At 48.2% G+C, this 25,119-nt stretch overlaps 1 pseudogene; it reads right to left on the reverse strand.

The window, feature by feature from the left end:
- Positions 1-25,119, reverse strand: part of LOC121585598 — a 68,202-nt pseudogene that overhangs the window by 33,267 nt on the left and 9,816 nt on the right.

The following is a 25,119-nucleotide window of genomic DNA, read 5'->3' on the forward strand; positions in this document are numbered from 1 at the left end:
TTCGTAACCATGTGGAAAGTGGGGATTTACCACATCTGGGAAAAATCCACTTGAACAGACCTCCAACTGGTAATTACTAGTTAAGTCAGCCATGAATCCCCTTGTGACAGGGGGAATGGAAGCTTGTTGTGTACAACAGAGAAGGGCAATTGAATGAAAGATTCACAAATGATTTTAAAACATTCCTAGCCTGTCTATCTTTGGGTAACAGGGTTGACATATTACGCTCGACCCGCTCAGTTTTTCACCACAAAACACCTGAAAATTGCCAAAAAGAGTAGAACCAGCTCACCTGCTTTTACACCATGATTTGACTATTAGATGTTCAATGTTTCTTTAGAGATAAATATTTAGAAAATAAAAGTTTCACCATATTAAAACAAGAGTTCAGTTCACGTAACAGGGTTGACCGTAAAATGAGATACAGTCATAAATGAATCACTAATCACATGAAATAAATAATATAATCTTCAGAAATAACTTTGTCAAAGCAACAAACTAACTAGGGTTTTACAATGATGGTGAAAACTTGGGAGTATTTTGGGGGGTTAGTGGGTTACAATCTTCCTAGAAGTCACAGAGGGTGCACAAAGGGACATTGTTGCTTTTGCCAGCAGCATACCACCCTGCATTCCACTGCTGGCTTGCCTCTGAAGCTAAGCAGGGTCGGTCCCTGGATGGGAGACTGGAAGTGGTGTTAGAGCACCAGTAGAGGGCACTCTTCCCTCTGGTCTAAATAGATCCCCAGGGCAGTGAAAGGGACATTGCCCTGAGTAGGGTGCTGTCTTTCAGATGGGACGTTAAAACGGGTGTCCTGACTCTCTGTGGTCATTAAAAATCCCATGGCTCTTATCGTAAGAGTAGAGGTGTTAACCCTGGTGTCATGGCCACCTAATCATCCTCCTAATAGGCATATATCACCGCTGATGTGTGGTGAGCGTTCTGGCCCAAAAATGGTCGCTGTGTATCACCCAGGTGGGTGGTACACATTGGTGGTGGATGAGGTGAGTTTCCCCCTACTATGTAAAGTGCTTTGAGTACTTCAGTTGGTAGAAAATTGCTAAATAAAATGCAGAATTTGGACCTTAAGTCTTTATACTGAAAAACTGATTTATTGAATTCTCCTGGTAGTCTATATTAAAAAGGCACTTCCAACAGGCTTTTAAAATTCAGTATTGGTGCATAATTTCTACTTAAAGACGTCCACCAGCGATTTTTGAACTTTTACTGTTGAAAAGCGATATCCCAAGTATAAATACAGTAAGGTACACACACACTAAAGGGTAAAATAGTGAGATACAAAAAGCATTCATTTCGTGGAACGACCCAGTACAAGTCCTGTCCGTTGGACGGTGCTTGCAATGCTCGTCACACGCACATGAAAAACGTTTGTAGTCATTTAAATGCAAGTTAGTGTTTTTAGTACGCTTTTGTTATGTGTCAAGTACAATAAAAATGCATTTTGACTAAATATACTGTAGCAGCGGCAGCCTATTAGAAGACTTGGAGGTGTGGCTTGTTGAGGGCGTGGCTTGTCATAGTGCTTTTTGGGCTCACATAAGACGGATTGTCATGCCAGTTAATGTTATGGTGTGTTCTGTGATTATAGGTTAAGCTTGTACACTGCCAGTTCTGCAGTATTAATGAGACTGACATAAGTCCATGTGATGCCAAAGAGAGTTTCATTGTTAAGACAGTCACCATTTCTTTACAATATGATTTGGCCAATTTTTTAAAAGGTTAGGATACATGAGTTTTTACTCACCAAAGTAAGAACACAGTGTGGTCAAAGACTTAGTAACTTCCAACAGGGCACACCACGTCATTTCAATGTGGAAATGCAGGTAATATTTGGTTGAGTCATTGATCAATGAGATTTTAACCTTTATTCACCCACCCAAAATTGACAGCCAGAAATGTGTTTAATTCCCAATGTGTTATCACTGCGCTTTCAACCATTTAAAAGCAAAACAAAGCTCAAATGGGAATACAATGTCAGATATTTTGCATTTATACAACACTTAATGTGTTATCACTGTGCTTTATCTAATAGCACAACCAAATGACCTGGATTGTATTTGAGATTACATTAAAAGTACATAGTGCAAGTGATCAATGCTGTTTAAGATTCTGTGCAGATTATTACAGCAATTGTGAAGATCTCCACAGACCTGAGACCTTTGCATGCTATCTTGAACATGCATGCTTTCTATGATGACATGAGACATTTATGGTTACAGTAGGCTAACCTCAAAATGTGTCCATGGATGTGTTACTATTTTTAAGGTTGAATAAATACTGTTATATTAGTTTATAAGAGGCTTAATTTTAGGCATTTACTATATTACAAAAATATTACTGAATTGTGTTTGGTTGACAACACAACCAAATATCACAATTAAAATAATATCTAATGCTTGGATAGTTTCATCCGAGCCACTGGCTTAATCCTATTCTTTAACTTGTATTTTTTATTTAGTTGGAGACTAGTTAATAGGCTATTTACTGTATTTCAAAAGTTGTATTGAATTGTGTTTGTCAACAAATTCCAGTTTGTCTACAAATTAATAATGTATTTGTTGGATTCACGTCTCCATCTCAACCAGAAATCTGAATTAAAGAAAAGTACTAAATCTAATCTAATCAAAACTTGAAATGCACATGAAAAAAGTTTGATTTGATTTAGTCCTATTCTTAAACTTTGATTTTTGGTTGAGATGGAGATGTGAATCCAACATATTAAAGATTAACTTGAAGATTACATTTTAAATCAACCAAAGCTTGAAACCTTTAGTTGAACCCCAGGTTGAATTGAAACAATTGCTGTTGATGACTTTGCAAATGCTGTATAGGCCTAAATAGTATTGTTGATGATATGTGACTTATAAAGTATGGTTACATTTATTAGCAGTGAATATATTTAGTTATTAAGAGGTCTTTCAATAATCATTCTCATGATAGCACATTGGTAGTAGTCAGTGACAAATGTAAAAGCTGGGCTTGGTTAAAACCCTGGAATGGAGACAAATTAATAGCTGTAAATCAACTCTCCAGTAGGACAATACAACATATTTTATACAAGGTTTGGCTACGTTGAAAATTGGTTACAATGATTACATAATCCTGTGGTTGAAATATCACCCTCAAAACAGTTGACATTTTTCAAATCCAATGTATTATCCACGTAGATTTCACACCACAATACATTGACAAATTATGTTGAAACACCATTGATTCAACCAATTTGTGCCAAGTGGGTTACATGCAGCCACGATCTGGTTACCTATAACAACAAACATAGTTATGTTTATTTACAGATATCTTCTAAACTACCCACAAACACAATGCACTATTTCTCAACGTCATATGGAAAATCTACTCTGCGTCACATCTGGACGAAACCTTGCACAATCCCTACGGTGAAGCATGGTGGTGGCAGCATCATACTGTGGGGATGTTTTTCAGCGGCAGGGACTGGGAGACTAGTCAGGATCGAGGGAGAGAAGAATGTAGCAAACTACAGAGATCCTTGATGAAAACCTACTCCAGAGCGCTCAGGACCTCAGACTGGGGCGAAGGTTCACCTTCCAACAAAACAACGACCCTAAGCACACAGCCAAGACAACGCAGGAGTGGCTTCGGGACAAGTCTCTGAATGTTCTTGAGTGGCCCAGACAGACCACTGACTTGAACCCGATCGAATATCTCTTTAGAGACCTGAAAATAGCTGTGCAGCAGCACTCCCCATCCAACCTGACAGAGCTTGAGAGGATCTGCATAGAAGAATGGGAGAAACTACCCAAATACAGATGTGCCAAGCTTGTAGCGTCATACCCAAGAAGAATCGAGGCTGTAATCGCTGCCAAAGGTGCTTCGACAAAGTACTGAGTAATGGGTCTGAATACTTATGTTAATGTTATATTTTCGTTTTTTATATTTAATAAATAAAACCAATTTTTGTGTAGATTGATGAGGGGAAAAAAACAACTTAATCCATTTTAGAATAAGGCTGTAACGTAACAAAATGTGGAAAACGTCTGTCACGTTCGTTGAATGACGGGACAGACCAAGGCGCAGCGTGATATACGTACATGTTTATTCAACTTAATAAACACACGACAAAACAATAAACGAAACGTGAAGTCCTAAGGTAGATACACAACCAACCTTAACAAGATCCCAAAACCCACTAGTGCCAATAGGCTGCCTAAGTATGATCCCCAATCAGAGACAACGAGCTACAGCTGCCTCTGATTGGGAACCACACCAGCCAACATGGATCTACACATAATAGATCAAAACATAGAAAACACCACAAAGAATATACACACCCTGACTCAACATATAAGAGTCCCCTGAGTCAGGGCGTGACAGTACCCCCCAAAGGTGCAGACTCCGACCGCACAACATAAACATAACAGGGTAGGGGCCGGGTGGGCATTCCGCCTCGGAGGCGGATCCGGCTCCAGGCGTGACGACCTCTTACTCTCTGCCTCCCTGTTGCGCCCCTGGTCTGGTCTGGACCTCGGCGCGTTGCTTCCCCTCTCCTTCCTCCCACGATACGCCAGGCCCTGTCTGGACCCTGGTGTGGGAGACCCCGAACCTGGAGAGGGGCTGACGTCATGGTCTGGACTGGAGCCACTGACCGGAGCCGGACTACGCACCGGTGGAGCTGACTGCTTTGGCTCCGGAGTGGAGCCGCTGACCGGAGCTGGATCAGGCACCAGTGGAGCGGACTGCTCTGGCTCCGGAGTGGAGCCGCTGACCGGAGCTGGATCAGGCACCGGTGGAGCGGACTGCTCTGGCTCCGGAGTGGAACGGCTGACCGGAACTGGATCAGGCACCGGTGGAGTGGACTGCTCTTGCTACGGAGTGGAGCAGCTGACCGGTGCCGGACCAGGCACCGGTGGAACGGGCACGGGCCGTGCCGGACTGGACAAACGCACCACTGGTCTGGTGCGAGGAGCAGGCACGGGCCGGACCGGACTAGGAACACGCACCACAGCCTTGGTGCGAGGAGCAGAAACAGGCCGGGCCGGACTGGCGACACGCACCACTGGCTTGGTGCGAGGAGCAGGAACAGGTCGGGCCGGACTGGCAACGCGCACCACTGGCTTGGTGTGAGGAGCAGGAACAGGCGGGGCCGGACTGGCGACGCACACCACTGGCTTGGTGCGAGGAGCAGGAACAGGCCGGGCCGGGCACTTTCGCACTACACGTGCGGGGTGCTGGCACAGGACGCACTGGGCTGTGCACGCGCACTGGCGATACAGTTCGTAGAACTGGCGCAGGATATGCGGGACCGAGGAGGCGTACTGGAGACCAGGAGCGTTGAGCCGGCACACCCCGTCCTGGCTGGATGCCCATCTTCGCACGGCATGTGCGTGGTGCAAGCACAGGACGTATAGGACTGTGCCGGCGCACTGGCGACACAGTACGTAGCTCCGCATAACACGGAGCATGCCCAGTCATACGCCCCTTCGCGTGAGTACGGGGAGTTGGCTCTGCTCTAACCCTAGGCTCCGCCAACCACCCCGTGTGCCCCCCCCCCAAACATTTTCTTGGGGCTGCTTCTCGGGCTTCCTCCTCGACCGGCCTCCTCCGTGTTGCCGTTGCTCCTCTCCTGCCTGGGCATCTACCTTAGCCCATGGTCCTTTCCCCGCAAATATCTCCTCCCATGACCACAAATTGGCCACCTGTGACATGGCCATCCGCTCCGCCTGGGCACGCTGCTTGATCCTAGTTTGGTGGGATCTTCTGTCACGTTCGTTGAATGATGGGACAGACCAAGGCGCAGCGTGATATACGTACATGTTTATTAAACTTAATAAACACACGACAAAATAATAAACGAAACGAAACGTGAAGTCCTAAGGTAGATACACAACCAACCTTAACCGGAACAAGATCCCACAACCCACTAGTGCCAATAGGCTGCCTAAGTATGATCCCAATTCAGAGACAACGAGCTACAGCTGCCTCTGATTGGGAACCACACCGGCCAACATAGATCTACACATAATAGATCAAAACATAGAAAACACCACAAAGAATATACACACCCTGACTCAACATATAAGAGTCCCCTGAGTCAGGGCGTGACAACGTCAAGGTGTCTGAATACTTTCCGAATGCACTGTATATTGTGATATACATTTTAAATACATTCCACAATATACATTGGAATGTATTTAAAATGTCTTGAATACAGTGCCTTCAGAAAGTATTCACACCCATGACTTTTTTCACATTTTGTTGTGTTACAGCCTGAATTTAAAATGGATTACATGGAGATTATGTATCACTGATATGAACACAATACAGTGCCTTGCAAAAGTATTCATCCCCCTTGGCGTTTTTCCTACTTTGTTGCATTACAACCTGTAATTTAAATTGATTTTTATTTGGATTTAATCTAATGGACATACACAAAATAGTCCAAATTGGTGAAGTGGAATGAAAAAAATAACTTGATTCAAGAAATTCGAAAAAATGAATCACGAAAAAATGGTGCGTGCATATGTATTCACACCCTTTGCTATGAAGCCCCTAAATAAGATCTGGTGCAACTAATTACCTTCAGAAGTCACAAAATTTGTTAAATAAAGTCCACCTGTGTGCAATCTAAGTGTCACATGATCTCAGTATATATACACCTGTTCTGAAAGGCCCCAGAGTCTGCAACACCACTAAGCAAGGGGCACCACCAAGCAAGCGGCACCATGAAGACCAAGGAGCTCTCCAAACAGGTCAGGGACAAAGTTGTGGAGAAGTACAGATCAGGGTTGGGTTATAAAAGAAATATCAGAAACTTTGAACATCCCACGGAACACCATTAAATCCATTATTAAAAAATGGAAAGAATATGGCACCACAACAAACCTGCCAAGAGAGGACCGCCCACCAAAACTCACAGACCAGGCAATGAGGGCATTAATCAAAGAGGCAACAAAGAGACCAAAGATAACCCTGAAGGAGCTGCAAAGCTCCGCAGCGGAGATTGGACTATCTGTCCATAGGACCACTTTAAGCCATACACTCCACAGAGCTGGGCTTTACGGAAGAGTGGCCAGAAAAAAAGCCATTGCTTAAAGAAGAAGAAAAAGCAAATACGTTTGCATGTGGGAGACTCCCCAAACATATGGAAGAAGGTACTCTGTTCAGATGAGACTAAAATTGAGCTTTTTGGCCATCAAGGAAAACGCTATGTCTGGCGCAAACCCATCACCTCTCATCACCCCGAGAACACCATCCCCACAGTGAAGCATGGTGGTGGCAGCATCATGCTGTGGGGATGTTTTTCCATCGGCAGGGACTGGGAAACTGGTCAGAATTGAAGGAATGATGGATGGCGCCAAATACAGCAAGATTATTGAGGGAAACCTGTTTCAGTCTTCCAGAGATTTGAGACAGGGACGGAGGTTCACCTTCCAGCAGGACAATGACCCTAAGCACACTGCTAAAGCAACACTCGAGTGGTTTAAATGGAAACATTTAAATGTCTTGGAATGGCCTAGTCAAAGCCCAGACCTCAATCCAATTGAGAATCTGTGGTATGACTTAAAGATTGCTGTACACCAGCGGAACCCATCCAACGTGAAGGAGCTGGAGCAGTTTTGCCTTGAAGAATGGGCAAAAATCCCAGTGGCTAGATGTGCCAAGCTTATAGAGACATACCCCAAGAGACTTGCAGCTGTAATTGCTGCAAAAGGTGTGTGTGTGTGGGGGGGTGAATAGTTATGCACGCTCAAGTTCAGTTTTTTTGTCTTATTTCTTGTTTGTTTCACAATAAAAATATTTTTCATCTTCAAAGTGGTAGGCATGTTGTGTAAATCAAATGATACAAACCCCCCCAAAATCTATTTTAATTCCAGGATGTAAGGCAACAAAATAGGAAAAATGCCAAGGGGGGTGAATCATTTCGCAAGCCACTGTACCCTATAATGTCAAAGTGGAATTATGTTTTTCAAAATGTTTACAAATTAATAAAAAATGTGAAGCTGAAATGTCTTAAGTGAATAAGTATTCAACCCCTTTGTTATGGAAAGCCTAAATAACTTCAGGAGTAAAACATTGCTTAACAAGTCAGATAAGTTACATGGACTCACTCTGTTCAATAATGGTGTATAACATGATTTTTGAATTACTACCCCATCTCTGTACCCCACACAGTATCTGTAAGGTCCCTCGGCCGAGCAGTGAATTTCAAGCACAGATTCAACGACAAAGACCATGGAGGTTTTCCCAATGCCTCATAAAGAAGGGCACCAATTGGTAGATGGGTAAAAACATTTTTTAAAGCTGACATTGAATATCCCTTTGAGAATGGTGAAGTTATTAATTACACTTTGGATGGTGTATCAATACACCCAGTCACTACAAGATACAGGCATCCTTCCTAACTTAATTGACCGAGAGGAAGGAAACTGCTCAGGGATTTCACCAAATGGTGATTTTAAACCAGTTACAGAGTTAAATGTCTGTGATAGGAGAAAACTGAGGATGGATCAACAACATTGTAGTTACAGTCCTCTACGATACTAACCTAAATGACAGAGTGAAAAGAAGGAAGTCTGCACAGACAAATATTCCAAAACATGCATCCTGTTTGCAATAAGGCACTAAAGTAATACTGCAAAAAAATCCTGAATTGTCCTGAGTACAAAGTTATGTTTGAGGAAAAACCAACACAGCACATCACTGAGTACCACTCTTCATATTTTCAAGCATGGTGGTGGCTGCATCATGATATGGGTATGCTTGTCATCGGCAAGTACTTGGGAGTGTTTTAGGATAAAAAGAAAAGGAGTAGAGCTAAGTGAGTAATGTCCTAGAGGAAAACCTGGTTCAGTCTGCTTTCCAACAGACACACCTTTCAGCAGGACAATAACCCAAAACGAAAGGCCAAATATACACTGGAGTTACTTACAAAGACGACATTGAATGTTTCTGAGTGGCCTAGTTACAGTTTTAACTTAAATCGGCTTGAAAATCTATGGCAAGACTTGAAAATGGCTGCTCATTGCTAATGATCAACAACCAAATTGACAGAGCTTGAATAATTTTTTTAAGAATAAATGGGCTGTATTGTACAATCCAGGTTTGCAAAGCTTTTAGAGACTTACCCAGAAAGACTCACAGTTGTAATCGCTGCCAAAAGTGATTTTAACATGTACTGACGCAGGGGGTTGAATACTTATCTAATCAAAATATATTCATGTTTTATTTACCATTAATAAAAAATTAAGATTTTGTGTTTAATTCCACTTTTTAACACAACAAAATGTGGGAAAAAAAGTCAGCGGTGTGAATACTTTCTGAAGGCACTGTATCCTAAAAATTGTATCTAAAAAAGCATTTGGAAAGTATTCAGGCCCCTTGACTTTTTCCACATTTTGTTACGTTACAGCCTTATTCTAAAATGTATTAAATTGTTTTTTTCCCCTCATCAATCTGCGCACAAAAATCTAAAAACCTGTTTTCACTTTGTCATTGTGGGGTAATGTGTGTAGATTGATGAGGGAAAAAAAACGAATTTAATAAATTTTAGAATAAGGCTTTAACATAACAAAATGTGGAAAAAGGGAAGGAGTCTGAATACTTTACGAATGCACTGTATTTTAAAGTTGCACTATGCAGAAATCACTCCGCCATTTCCTGGTTGCTAAAACTCCCATAGCTCGCCCAATTTCAGTTTATGTGACAAAATAAGCTAGTATAGTGTAGAGAATCATTGTACCATCGAAACCGCTGTTAAATATATTGTTGACGCAAAAACAAAACTTAAGAATGGGAAGCACAGAGAAAGCACACATAGAACAGATCTAACGCTTCTTAGACTTGCTTTCAAGTAGAATGATAGATCTATAACTGACATTTCTATGTGAATTTGGTGGGGTCGCCCAAAAACGTACATATTGCCACTTCAAAATGTATTATTTTCCCATATGGGTTCCTATGCTTCCTACAGTGCTGATACTTCCCAAACACGGAATTCACTCTGTAATAACCATTCGTCAACACCCAATGACCATGCGCTCTCCCATTGGCAGCCATAGACAGTCAGTTACCAGCTGTACACTGGATCAAGCCTGCAAACATTTTCTCTCCTCCAAAAACAGAAATCTTTCGTCTGAGTTCATTCTGACATGCTTCGGTAAATAAGGGAGAGAGAGAGCGAGAGAGAGCGAGAGGCCAAGGGACATCCTAAAGGTACGCCTGAACACCCCTGCCAACTGACTAAAGATATGCCTCGATGCCCCTGCCAACCACCTAAACAGGAAGATGTTAAACACTTCCAGAAACCCTCATTGCAGGATGCAATCAACTCCATTACAGTGAGCCTTTTATTCCGTGTCAACTTTTTATGCTACGTTGACCTCTCACCATCAGTAATTCCCAATACTGGGAAACAATAATTGTTTTATACCTAGCTCTCCCTACCAACAATATCCCAAGTCCCATCAACAGTCTTCGAGACATTAGAGGGCCAATTTGGGCCAGGGCCAACTACATCTACAACAACCCAACGACATGGACGCATGGATACGGACCAAACCAACAAACAGCCTGCAGGAGACACCTCCTCACAAAGTGATCACCCCTAAGTAGAATGGCACGGTCCAACCAGTCATGCACTTTAATCAACACAAGCCTGAGGGGAGATGCACAATATAATGTAGGAACAAACTACTGAGAGGAACAATGGAAGACTGAATTCTGTTGGCTGAAGATCATTTATGTGCAAATGCTCTCCATCATTGCCTGGTGCACTCTTCCTACTAGGCCTACCATTCCTCCTGCAAGAGTGTGAGATGTGACACCTCGTGGTGTGGCTGTGAGACAGCTAGTTTACTGGCCAGGTCCAAACTCTATCACACTCAGTCATGGGGCACCACACTGGCCCACAGGAACCCTGATTACTATGATTATATTTCACAGTTTAAACACAGACACTGCCCTGTGCATCAGATCCCATTAACACCACTTAGCTAACCGCCTGGACTTATCCTCTGATGCTAACAGCCTGGATAGCAAATTAAAGCAGATGCTTACGCACATACACGCACGCGCGTATGTTGGTTGGGTTTACACGCACACACACAAACGTAGCTTACAACGTGAAAGCAAAAGAAGAGGAAGCATTAAAGAACAGGAGAAGAGAAAGAAGTGTGTTGCCAGGAGGGATATTTTAAACATGTGAGAGAGGGACTGACATCTAAAGTCACTCAAAAAGAGAGAATCTGTTTAGATGAATCTGCTGAAGGAAATTAGCAAATATATGTCCTCAATATCACAATTATTCAAAAATTCAAAATCATTTGACAGCATAAAATGGACAGAAATTAGACATTGAGAAATAAGACAAATCAAAATCAATTAACTGGGTTATGATCTGATGAGTTCAAAATCCGAACATGAAACCGCTCTGGATCGAGTTTCTGTCCCTTTGAAATTTACTGGCTACGCCCCCTTCACTTAAAGTTTCTCAACAGCAGTCTAACAGTGGTCAACGCAGACCAAGGGATAGATTATCCTGACCTAGTCTAACCAACACTTACAGGAACAGCACTGAGTGACTGCGGCATGGGCTTTAAACTGTATTATACTGTATTTACACTGCCAGTGTCAATCTAAGGAACTTCAGACTTTTGTCTATAATTTCCAAAAAGGTTTAAGCTTTAACCTCGTCATCTAAAGATCAAACTCCGACTCAAAACTATATGCTTTCAATTATCTAAAAAAATATATCCTGCCCCAACCACAATAAAAAATGATTACCCCACAATTAAAAGGCTGTTTAATGGTTAGGCCTCAGCCGTGTCTAAGGGGACCTAAAGTGCTTTTCTGTTTTTAATAAATGTGTTGTAATGACTTTGTGTCTTGGGGTGGGGGCTAAAATTGTAAATCACAAAATTGTAAAATTGTAAGCACTTAAAGTCAATCATAGTCTTGAAACTAAGGTTGGCTGAATGAACATATAGCCCCCTCGTTGCTCTGTCCTCTTTATGGGCCTAATTGAAACACTGAGTATTGTGGCAAGTTTCAACCCCCACTTTCTGGCAGACAACAGTGCTGGGTTGGTCTGGGTTCAGTGTTCCATCTCTCCACTATGGAAGCCAGAAAAGAGTCAGTGAAGTTGCCTGACTGACTGACTGGTTCCATATTTGCATTTACAATGTCTGATAGTTTTTCTAAAAGGTGGTATTTTTTCTGAAGGGAAGTGTCTAAGCCCAGTAGAACACAGTGTAAACACAGTGAATGACAAATCACAGGTGAATTCAGGTGAGTGTCCATTTGCCCCACTTTGCCCTTACAAATGTGAAAGACTGGCAGTATATGTGTCAGTGTAATAGATGTGTACATGTGTGGGTGTGAGTCTGTGCCTGTGTGAGTCTTCCTGTCTGCATGTGGGTGTGCGCTTTTGTGTGTGTATATCACTCACGGTGCCCAGCATGATGCGGAGGTGGAGCCAGCGGACGGTCCAGACAGAGATGAGCGAGGAGTGGGGGGGCACCTGGGGCAGACCCCATGCAGGAACATACCCAGGAAGCCTGTCTCCTCCAACTGACTCTCCCAACCTGGGGGTGGGTAAGTGGAAGTGGAAGAGGGAGAGAGGGAGAAAAGTCAGAGAAAGGACAACAGGCAGAGAACAGGAGAGAGGGATTACAGAAAAAGGACAGGGGAATGACGAGTAGTCAAGCAGATGTGGGGGGAATATAGAGCGACAGGGTATGTGTGAGTAAGGAAGGAGAATGAGATGACTAAGGGGCAGGAGAGATGAAGACATGGGATGAGATGACTAAGGGGCAGGAGAGATGAAGACATACGATATATGAGAGAAAAGGACACAAATGGAGGGTATTGTTAAAGGACAAGTGTGGCAAAGGTAAAAAGTGACCACATTTCTCAGCATGTGAATAAGGCATTGATACATCAGGGAAGTTACTCAGTAATGACATCTGTGATGAAGTAGTTAAAGAGTTAAGGGGAGAGTTAAAAAGGGGGTAACAAAAAATGCTAATTCCCGTTTGCATAAAAAAGAAAAACATCTGAGCTGACCTCACGGTTCTGAAGCATTACTTACAGTTAAAGCAATGAGAGCAGCCGGGGATGGTTTAAACAACCAAATATGGCCAGCTGTAATGGGAGAAGTGACATAGGGCCAGTTAACCGGCTGTCTATGCAAAAATCACTGTTCTGGAACGATCTCTATCTGTCATTATAAACTGTGTGGTTCGAGCCCTGAATGCTGATTGGCTGAAAGCCGTGGTATATCAGACCGTATACCACGAGCATGACAAAGCATTTCGTTTACTCTAATTACATTGGTAACCAGTTTATAATAGCATTAAGGCACCTCGGGAGTTTGTGGTACATGGCCAATACACCACGGCTAAGGGTTGTATCCAGACACTCTTCGTTGCGTCGTGCATAAGAACAGCCCTTAGCCGTGGTATATTGGCCATATGCCACACCCCCTCGGGCCTTATTGCTTAATTCTACAGTGATGAGCCCAGATAACCTCCTCGGGCTGTGTGTATAAGCGTGTGTGTATGTCTTGATTGGCATACACAGCAGGCTTGTTCATAAATGTAAAGTGAAAAGGTTCAGAGGTAGTGCACATCAGAGCCATATACACTGAATGTACAAAACATTAGCAATACATTCCTAATATTGAGTTGCACCCCCTTTTGCCCTCAGAAAAGCCTAAATTTGTCGGGGCATGGACTCTACAAGGTGTCGAAAGCGTTCCACAGGGATGCTGGCCCATGTTTACTCCAATGTTTCCCACAGTTGTGTCAAGTTGTCGGGATGTCCTTTGGGTGGTGGACCATTCTTGATACACACAGGAAACTGTTGAGTGTGTGTCACGCCCTGACTCTGGGGACTCGTATTTGTTGAGTCAGGGTGTGTATTTTCTGTGTGTATGTTCTATGTTGTATTTTCTAGGTTTAGATCTAGATCGTCTAAATCTATGTTGGCCGGTGTGGTTCCCAATCAGAGGCAGCTGTCGCTCGTTGTCTCTGATTGGGGACCATACTTAGGTAGCCTATTGGCACTAGTGGGTTGTGGGATCTTGTTCCGTGTTAGGTATGTTTGTTTTGTGTACCTTGGACTTCACGTTTCGTTTGTTGTTTTGTCATTGTGTTTATTCAGAAAAAATAAACATGTACGCATATCACGCTGCGCCTTGGTCCGTCCCGTCTGTAAACGAGCGTGACAGAAGATCCCACCAAATGAGGACCAAGCAGCGTGGCCAGGAAGAGCGAATAGCGATGTCACAGGTGGGCAAATGGTGGTCATGGGAGGAGATATTTGCGGGGAAAGGGCCATGGGCGAAGGTAGATACCCAGGCAGGAGAGGTACAACGGCAACGCAGAGGACACCGGTCGAGGAGGAAGCCCGAGAGACAGCCCCAAGAAAAAAAAAATTGGGGGCTAAAGGGGTGGTCGGGGAGCGAGAGAGAGGAGCCCCGACCACTGCACCCGGTCAGTTTTCAGATTGGGTCCCTACGACCATGGGAAGAGGAGTGGGAACAGTATTATACTGAGGAGTCGGAGGATGACGACGACGAGGTTCTGTTCCCTAACTCGTGGGGGCTCCCGGAGGAGTCCTCACAGGAAGAGGAGTGCCGACGACGGAGACCCGAGAGGCAACCCCAAGAAAGTTTTGGGGGGGCACACAGTGTGGACGACGAGGCAGCAGGAGGCCGCGACAGGGCGGATCTGCAGGGTAGGAGAGGAGGCCACCATGTTACGGGGGCTATTGGTTCAGAGGGAGCAGGAGTTATTCGGTCAGAGGGAGGCACTACAGGAGGCTATAAGGGAGAAGGAAAGTGTAGAGGCACGGCGAGAGGAGCTGGTTAGGCAGCAGAAGGAGCGGGGGTTAATAAAGGAACCCAGTCCCGCACCTCGCACCAAGCAAGTGGTGCGTGTCGCCAGTCCGGTCCGGCCCGTTCCTGCTTCCCGCACTAAGCCAGTGGTGCGTGTTCCCAGTACGGCCCGACCCGTTCCTGCCCCTCGCACCAAGCCAGTGGTGCGCGTTGCCAGTCCGGCCCGTCCTGTTCCTGCTTCCCGCACTAAGCCAGTGGTGCGTGTTCCCAGTACGGCCCGGCCTGTTCGTTCCCCTCGCACCAAGCCAGTGGTGCGCGTCGCCAGCCCGGCCCAGCCTGTTCCTGGCCCTCGCACCAAGCCAGTGGTGCGCGTCGCCAGCCCGGCCCGTTCCTGCCCCTCGCACCAATGTAGTGGTGCGCGTCGCCAGCCCGGTCTGGCCTGTTCCTGCCCCTCGCACCAAGCCAGTGGTGCGCGTCGCCAGCCCAGCCCGGCCTGTTCCTGCCCCTCGCACCAAGCCAGTGGTGCGCGTCGCCAGCCCGATCCGGCCTGTTCCTGCCCCTCGCACCAAGCCAGTGGTGCGCGTCGCCAGCCCGGCCCGGCCTGTTCCTGCCCCTCGCACCAAGCCAGTGGTGCGCGTCGCCAGCCCGGCCCGGCCTGTTCCTGCCCCTCGCACCAAGCCAGTGTTGCGCGTCGCCAGCCCGGCCCGGCCTGTTCCTGCCCCTCGCACCAAGCCAGTGGTGCGCGTCGCCAGCCCGATCCGGCCTGTTCCTGCCCCTCGCACCAAGCCAGTGGTGCGTCGCGCCAGCCGGTCCGGCCTGTTCTGCCCTCGCATCCAGCCAGTGGTGCGGCGCCGCCAGCCCGGCCCGGCCTGTTCCTGCCCCTCGCACCAAGCCAGTGTTGCGCGTCGCCAGCCCGGCCCGGCCTGTTCCTGCCCCTCGCACCAAGCCAGTGGTGCGCGTCGCCAGCCCGATCCGGCCTGTTCCTGCCCCTCGCACCAAGCCAGTGGTGCGCGTCGCCAGCCCGGTCCGGCCTGTTCCTGCCCCTCGCACCAAGCCAGTGGTGCGCGTCGCCAGCCCGGCCCGGCCTGTTCCTGCCCCTCGCACCAAGCCAGTGTTGCGTCGTCGCCAGCCCGGCCCGGCCTGTTCCTGCCCTCGCACCAAGCCAGTGGTGCGGCGTCACCAGCCCGGCCCGTTCCTGCCCCTCGCACCAAGCCAGTGGTGCGCGTCGCCAGCCCGGCCCGGCCTGTTCCTTTCCCTCACACCAAGCCAGTGGTGCGTGTGTCCAGTCCGGCACGGCCGTGGTATATTGGCCATATGCCACACCCCCTCGGGCCTTATTGCTTAATTCTACAGTGATGAGCCCAGATAACCTCCTCGGGCTGTGTGTATAAGCGTGTGTGTATGTCTTGATTGGCATACACAGCAGGCTTGTTCATAAATGTAAAGTGAAAAGGTTCAGAGGTAGTGCACATCAGAGCCATATACACTGAATGTACAAAACATTAGCAATACATTCCTAATATTGAGTTGCACCCCCTTTTGCCCTCAGAAAAGCCTAAATTTGTCGGGGCATGGACTCTACAAGGTGTCGAAAGCGTTCCACAGGGGATGCTGGCCCGATGTTTACTCCAATGTTTCCCACAGTTGTGTCAAGTTGTCGGGATGTCCTTTGGGTGGTGGACCATTCTTGATACACACAGGGAAACTGTTGAGTGTGTGTCACGCCCTGACTCTGGGGACTCGTATTTGTTGAGTCAGGGTGTGTATTTTCTGTGTGTATGTTCTATGTTGTATTTTCTAGGTTTAGATCTAGATCGTCTAAATCTATGTTGGGTCGGTGTGGTTCCCAATCAGAGGCAGCTGTCGCTCGTTGTCTCTGATTGGGGACCATACTTAGGTAGCCTATTGGCACTAGTGGGTTGTGGGATCTTGTTCCGTGTTAGGTATGTTTGTTTTGTGTACCTTGGACTTCACGTTTCGTTTGTTGTTTTGTCATTGTGTTTATTCAGAAAAAATAAACATGTACGCATATCACGCTGCGCCTTGGTCCGTCCCGTCTGTAAACGAGCGTGACAGAAGATCCCACCAAATGAGGACCAAGCAGCGTGGCCAGGAAGAGCGAATAGCGATGTCACAGGTGGGCAAATGGTGGTCATGGGAGGAGATATTTGTGGGGAAAGGGCCATGGGCGAAGGTAGATACCCAGGCAGGAGAGGTGCAACGGCAACGCAGAGGACACCGGTCGAGGAGGAAGCCCGAGAGACAGCCCCCAAGAAAAAAAAAATTGGGGCTAAAGGGGTGGTCGGGGGAGCTGAGAGAGAGGAGCCCCGACCACTGCACCCGGTCAGTTTTCAGATTGGGTCCCTACGACCATGGGAAGAGGAGTGGGAACAGTATTATACTGAGGAGTCGGAGGATGACGACGACGAGGTTCTGTTCCCTAACTCGTGGGGGCTCCCGGAGGAGTCCTCACAGGAAGAGGAGTGCCGACAGACGGAGACCCGAGAGGCAACCCCAAGAAAGTTTTTGGGGGGGCACACAGTGTGGACGACGAGGCAGCAGGAGGACGCGACAGGGCGGATCTGCAGGGTAGGAGAGGAGGCCACCATGTTACGGGGGCTATTGGTTCAGAGGAGCAGGAGTTATTCGGTCAGAGGGAGGCACTACAGGGAGGCTATAAGGGAGAAGGAAAGTGTAGAGGCACGGCGAGAGGAGCTGGTTAGGCAGCAGAAGGAGCGGGGGGTTAATAAAGGAACCCAGTCCCGCACCTCGCACCAAGCAAGTGGTGCGTGTCGCCAGTCCGGTCCGGCCCGTTCCTGCTTCCCGCACTAAGCCAGTGGTGCGTGTTCCCAGTACGGCCCGACCCGTTCCTGCCCCTCGCACCAAGCCAGTGGTGCGCGTTGCCAGTCCGGCCCGTCCTGTTCCTGCTTCCCGCACTAAGCCAGTGGTGCGTGTTCCCAGTACGGCCCGGCCTGTTCGTGCCCCTCGCACCAAGCCAGTGGTGCGCGTCGCCAGCCCGGCCCAGCCTGTTCCTGGCCCTCGCACCAAGCCAGTGGTGCGCGTCGCCAGCCCGGCCCGTTCCTGCCCCTCGCACCAATGTAGTGGTGCGCGTCGCCAGCCCGGTCTGGCCTGTTCCTGCCCCTCGCACCAAGCCAGTGGTGCGCGTCGCCAGCCCGGCCCGGCCTGTTCCTGCCCCTCGCACCAAGCCAGTGGTGCGCGTCGTCAGCCCCGATCCGGCCTGTTCCTGCCCCCTCGCACCAAGCCAGTGGTGCGCGTCGCCAACCCGGCCCGGCCTGTTCCTGCCCCTCGCACCAAGCCAGTGGTGCGCGTCGCCAACCCGGCCCGGCCTGTTCCTGCCCCTCGCACCAAGCCAGTGTTGCGCCCCGCCAGCCCGGCCCGGCCTGTTCCTGCCCCTCGCACCAAGCCAGTGGTGCGCGTCGCCAGCCCGATCCGGCCTGTTCCTGCCTCGCACCAAGCCAGTGGTGCGCGTCGCCAGCCCGGTCCCGGCCTGTTCCTGCCCCTCGCACCAAGCCAGTGGTGCTGCGTCGCCAGCCCGGCCCGGCCTGTTCCTGCCCCTCGCACCAAGCCAGTGTTGCGCGTCGCCAGCCCGGCCCGGCCTGTTCCTGCCCCTCGCACCAAGCCAGTGGTGCGCGTCGCCAGCCCGATCCGGCCTGTTCTGCCCCTCGCACCAAGCCAGTGGTGCGCTGCCGCCAGCCGGTCCGGCCTGTTCCTGCCCCTCGCACCAAGCCAGTGGTGCGGCGTCGCCAGCCCGGCCCGGCCTGTTCCTGCCCCTCGCACCAAGCCAGTGTTGCGCGTCGCCAGCCCGGCCCGGCCTGTTCCTGCCCCTCGCACCAAGCCAGTGGTGCGCGTCACCAGCCCGGCCCGTTCCTGCCCCTCGCACCAAGCCAGTGGTGCGCGTCGCCAGCCCGGCCCGGCCTGTTCCTTTCCCTCACACCAAGCCAGTGGTGCGTGTGTCCAGTCCGGCACGGCCCGTGCCTGTTCCACTCAGCTGCTCCACTCCGGAGCCAGAGCAGTCCGCTCCGCCGGTGCCCAGTTCAGCTCCGGTCAGCTGCTCCACTCCGGAGCCAGAGCAATCCGCTTCACCGGGGTCCAGTCCAGCTCCGGTCAGCGGCTCCACTCCGGAGCCAGAGCAGTCCGCTCCACCGGTGCCTGATCCAGCTCCGGTCAGCGGCTCCACTCCGGAGCCAGAGCAGTCCGCTCCACCGGTGCCCAGTCCAGCTCCGGTCAGCGGCTCCAGTCCGGAGCCTGTGCAGTCCGCTCCACCGGTGCCCGGTCCAGCTCCGGTCAGCGACTCCAGTCCAGACCCAAACGTCAGCCCCTCTCCAGGTTCGGGGTCTCCCACACCAGGGTCCAGACAGGGCTTGGTACTTCGTGGGAGGAAGGAGAGGGGAAGCAGCGCACCGAGGTCCAGACCAGACCAGGGGCGCAACAGGGAGGCGGAGAGGAAGTGGTCGTCACGCCCCGAGCCGGATCCGCCTCCGAGGCAGAATGCCCACCCGGCCCCTACCCTGTTATATTTATGTTGTGCGGTCGGAGTCCGCACCTTTGGGGGTACTGTCACGTCCTGACTCTGGGGACTCGTATTTGTTGAGTCAGGGTGTGTATTTTCTGTGTGTATGTTCTATGTTGTATTTTCTAGGTTTAGATCTAGATCGTCTAGATCTATGTTGGCCGGTGTGGTTCCCAATCAGAGGCAGCTGTCGCTCGTTGTCTCTGATTGGGGACCATACTTAGGTAGCCTATTGGCACTAGTGGGTTGTGGGATCTTGTTCCGTGTTAGGTATGTTTGTTTTGTGTACCTTGGACTTCACGTTTCGTTTGTTGTTTTGTCATTGTGTTTATTCAGAAAAAATAAACATGTACGCATATCACGCTGCGCCTTGGTCCGTCCCGTCTGTAAACGAGCGTGACAGTGTGAAAAACCCAACAGTGTTGCAGTTCTTGACACACTCAAACCGGTGCGCCTGGCACATACTACCATACCCCGTTCAAATCTTTTGTCTTTCCCATTCACCCTCCGAATGGGTACACATACAGAATCCATGTCTCAATTGTCACAAGGCTTAAGAATCGTTCTTTAACCTGTCTCCTCACCTTCATCTTTACTGATTCAAGTGGATTTAACAGGTGACATCAATAAGGGATCATAGACTGACCTGGTTAAAGCTATGTCAAGGAAAGAGCAGGTGTTCCTTATGTTTTGTACACTTAGTGTATATACAGTTGGGCCAATGCGGTTTCTGTCTGAATGTTCCGAGAGCGCCACTTTCTCCTCCATAGCCATTTATAAGTGATAATTGACACTTCCGCATGGTGCTGTTTATTTCTGATAGTTTTCAAAACCTATGAAGATGTTCAGTGAAAGCAGATATACCGTGTTGGCACCACAACACAGTACAGACTTGGATACACATTATCCTGAATGTTAATCAATAAAAATGTGTTATATTCGCTGCTCTGTTTTGCTTGTTTACAGCGAGGGAATTGTCGGAGGCACTCTCGTATTGTTACATCGCCAACATTTCGAGAATAAAAGGCGCTAACATGACAGCCAAATTCTCTCTATATACAATACATGACCAAAGGTATGTGCTGCTCGTCGAACATCTGGAGTTGGTCCCCCCTTTGCTGTTATAACAGCCGCCACTCTTCTGGGAAGGCTTTCCACTAGATGTTGGAACATTGCTGCGGGGACTTGCTTCCATTCAGCCACAAGAGCATTAGTGACGTCGGGCACTGATGATGGGCGATTAGGCCTGGCTTGCAGTTGGCGTTCCAATTCATCCCAAAGTTGTTTGATGGGGTTGAGGTCAGGGCTCTGTGCAGGCCAGTCAAGTTCTTCCAAACCGATCTTGACAAACCATTTCTGTATGGACCTCGCTTTGTGCACAGGGGCATTGTCATGCTGAAACAGGAAAGGGCCTTCCCCAAATAACAGCACATACAGTTGACCGGGGCAGCTCTAGCAGGGCAGACTTTTTACGAACTGACTTGTTGGAAAGGTGGCATTCTATGACGGTGCCACGTTGAAAGTCATCGAGCTCTTCAGTAAGGCCATTCTACTACCAATGTTTGTCTATGGAGATTGCATGGCTGTGTGCTCGATTTTATATACCTTTCAGCAGCAGGTGTGGCAACACCACTAATGTATAAGACTCTGGTGCACATGTGACGTCATGGGTGTGTGTGAGGATACACACGTATAAAACACACGCGTCAGTCTAATTCCACAGACTGGCCTGATGTGAAGGCAGCAGAGAACTCTAGTGGAAGGTTTAACTTCTCCCTTCAGCTAGATCCAACCTGTTCGCCCCTCCTAACTAAAAGCCTCTTCACACTTACTACACTTTTCGTAGAAATACCTTCGGCTACACATATTACTCAAAAGTAAACTGGCGTCCTTGCTACGCCTCGACTGCTAATATTTGAGAATTGTTTTATAGATTTTTTACCTGAAATTGCAGTAACAGCCAGTTACATTCCGAAATTGTCGCAGTAGCTGCCGGCTGCACTGAGCCACGTAAACCATATTATCCCATCCCCACCACCAAAAACATGTAAAATGTAGATCATATATACAAATACGATGTAACATTGTGTGGTGATTTCAAAGGTGGCACCACAGGTCCCAGAGTGGTGGGGGGTGGGAATTGTTGTCCTGGGGCCCAGAGTTTTTCCTGATCTAGTAGTAGGCTAACCTAACCAACTTCGGACCCAAGTTGTAGCCTTTGGCATAGTAATAAATCAACTGTAAAAACGATTTTATATGTGTACACAGACAAAGAGACAACTGCAATTGGAAAGAAACTAACAGGGCTGAGCTCGCTGTATGCAGGGTTGCATCATGTAGGCCTTTGCATCTGTAATTAAAAAGATACTCATACAATGTCATCACTATTGTGTTGAGTGATTAATTCCAATTTTAAAAAAGCCACCCGAAGTGTGAATATTACCCGAATTTGATCACATTCACATTTTCTCAGAACACAAATAAAATGGGCCTATTTTAGGCTATAAATGCAAAGCTTAGGCTATAAAAACATGATGTTACGTTTCACATGGCCTGGCCCAGATGGGATCAGAGTGCATAGGCTTATCTAGGCTACCTGCAGCTGTGGTTGTTAACAGAGTATTTTATTTTAGTGGAGGTGGCTATTGGCTTCCAAATAAAACAGCTCATCATGGTGAATTCACTTATACCCACGTTTCGCAATTTGCTTTTACACCACAAGTACTGATTTGCATGATATTGATAAAAATTAGGCATGGTTTGTTGTAATGTTGTAATGTAGGCCTACTGTACTTTTATATTCGTATGATAGGCTAACATTGCTTGATGAAGATCTGCTGTTATTGCAACTCTGTGCTTTTGCTACAATGTAACGAGTGGTCTACAGACTACAAAATAAACTCTGTCTGCACATACTGTACAATTGTTGCATTATTCAAAAGTGTAATATGTTCTTTTTTTATTACATTTCTGTCATTGTTGAATAGTCTGTGCTTACTGGCTAGTGGCTACTGTGATATTTACGGTCAATTTGAGCTGAGGACCAAAACGTCTCAATACCAGCCACTACGAAAGGTAAGGCAAGGACGTAATGTGAGTTGAAATTCTCTTTTGCCACCCCACTCCTCAGACTCTCCTTCAGATCCTGTAGTGGGTTGTAACCCTGGCCCAGTGGACATGCAACTACCATATAGTGAGCAGGCCAGAGATGGAGTTACAGTACAGACAGAGGGAATGAAAAAGAGAGCGATGTAGAGAAAAGAGAGAAATATGGAGGGACACAATTTGAAGTTGAACACAAGTCCTACGACTAAAGAAGGGGAGGAAAAGGAGGAAGGTATCAATTCATTCTTGGTTCTGTTTTCATTTCATTCAGCTAATACTGTACCTACCAGGGGAGGATGGCTCATAATAATGTCTGGAACGGAAGGAATGGAATGGCATCAAACCCTCCTGCTCCGTGGCTTGACGACTCATTGCGAGCTCACAGAACAGGGCTCCGGCAGCCGAGCGGAAATGGAGGAAAACTAGACTCCCTGCGGACCTGTCATCTTTTCACTCCCTCCTCTCTACATTCTCTTCCTCTGTTTCTGCTGCTAAAGCCACTTTCTACCACTGTACATTTCAAGCCTCTGCCTCTAACCCTAGGAAGCTCTTTGCCACCTTCTCCTCCCTGCTGAACCCTCCTCCTCCTCCTCCCCCTCCCTCCTCCCTCTCTGTGGATGACTTCGTCAATCATTTTGAAAAGAAGGTTGATGACATCCGATCCTCATTTATTAAGTCAAATGACACCACTGGTCTTGCTCACACTGCCCTACCCTATGCTTTGACTTCTTTCTCCCCTCTCTCTCCAGATGAAATCTTGCAACTTGTGATGGCCGGCCGCCCAACAACCTGCCCGCTTGACCCTATTCCCTCCTCTCTTCTCCAGACCATTTCCGGAGACCTTCTCCCTTACCTCACCTCGCTCATCAACTCATCCTTGACCGCTGGCCATGTCCCTTCCGCCTTCAAGAGTGCGAGAGTTGCACCCCTCTTCCAAAAACCTACACTCGATCTCTCCGATGTCAACAACTACAGACCAGTATCCCTTCTTTCTTTTCTCTCCAAACCTCTTGAGCGTGCAGTCTCGAGCCAACTCTCCTGCTATCTCTCTCAGAATTACCTTCTTGATCCAAACCAGTCAGGTTTCAAGACTGGTCATTCAATTGAGACTGCTCTTCTCTGTGTCACAGAGGCTCTCCACACTGCTAAAGCTAACTCTCTCTCCTCTGCTCTTATCCTTCTAGACCTATCTGCTGCCTTTGATACTGTGAACCATCAGATCCTCCACTCCACCCTCTCCGAGTTGGGCATCTCCGGCACAGCTCACTCTTGGATTGCGTCCTACCTGACAGGTCGCTCCTACCAGGTGGTGTGGCGAGAATCTGTCTCCGCACCACGTGCTCTCACCACTGGTGTCCCCAAGGGATCAGTTCTAGGCCCTCTCCTATTCTCTCTATACACCAAGTCACTTGGCTCTGTCATATCCTCACATGGTCTCTCCTATCATTGCGACGCAGACGACACACAATTCATTTTCTCCTTTCCCCCTTCTGATAACCAGGTGGCGAATCACATCTCTGCATGTCTGGCAGACATATCAGTGTGGATGTCGGATCACCACCTCAAGCTGAACCTCGGCAAGACGGAGCTGCTCTTCCTCCCGGGGAAGGACTGCCCGCTCCATGATCTCGCCATCACGGTTGACAACTCCATTGTGTCCTCCTCCCAGAGTGCAAAGAACCTTGGCGTGACCCTGGACAACACCCTGTCGTTCTCCGCTAACATCAAAGCGGTGACCCGATCCTGCAAGTTCATGCTTTACAACATTTGCAGAGTATGACCCTACCTTACACAGAAAGCGGCACAGGTCCTAATCCAGGCACTTGTCATCTCCCGTCTGGATTACTGCAACTCGCTGTTGGCTGGGCTCCCTGCCTGTGCCATTAAACCCCTACAATTTATCCAGAACGCTGCAGCCCGTCTGGTGTTCAACCTTCCCAAGTTCTCTCATGTCACCCCGCTCCTCCGCACACACCACTGGCTTCCAGTAGAAGCTCGCATCTACTACAAGACCATGGTGCTTGCCTACGGAGCTGTGAGGGGAACGGCACCTCCGTACCTTCAGGCTCTGATCAGACCCTACACCCAAACGAGGGCACTACGTTCATCCACCTCTGGCCTGCTAGCTCCCCTACCTCTACGGAAGCACAGTTCCCGCTCAGCCCAGTCAAAGCTATTCACTGCTCTGGCACCCCAATGGTGGAACAAGCTCCCCCACGACGCCAGGACAGCGGAGTCACTGACCACCTTCCGGAGACACTTGAAACCATACCTCTTTAAGGAATACCTGGAATAGTATAAAAGTAATCCTTCTACCCCCCACCCCCCCCACCCCCACCCCCCCCCCATAAAAAAGTGGTTGTCCCACTGGCTATCATAAGTTGAATGCACCAATTTGTAAATGTTTGATGTGTGACGTAAATGTTTGATGTGTTTGATAACATTCTGCCCATTCCGCTCCAGCCACTACCACAAGCCCGTGCTCCCCAATTAAGGTGCCACCAACCTCCTGTGGTACCTACAGTGTTTTATTTCCTCGATAAGCGGGTCTTCTGTATAACGAACGAGAAAGGGGAAAAAAAGAGAAAGAGACCACAGAACCTGACCGCCAACTGGCTTCTTTCACTCCAAAGGTTCATTAACCAAT

Source organism: Coregonus clupeaformis, chromosome 2, assembly GCF_020615455.1.
Source record: "Coregonus clupeaformis isolate EN_2021a chromosome 2, ASM2061545v1, whole genome shotgun sequence".
NCBI classification, from domain to species: domain Eukaryota; kingdom Metazoa; phylum Chordata; class Actinopteri; order Salmoniformes; family Salmonidae; genus Coregonus; species Coregonus clupeaformis.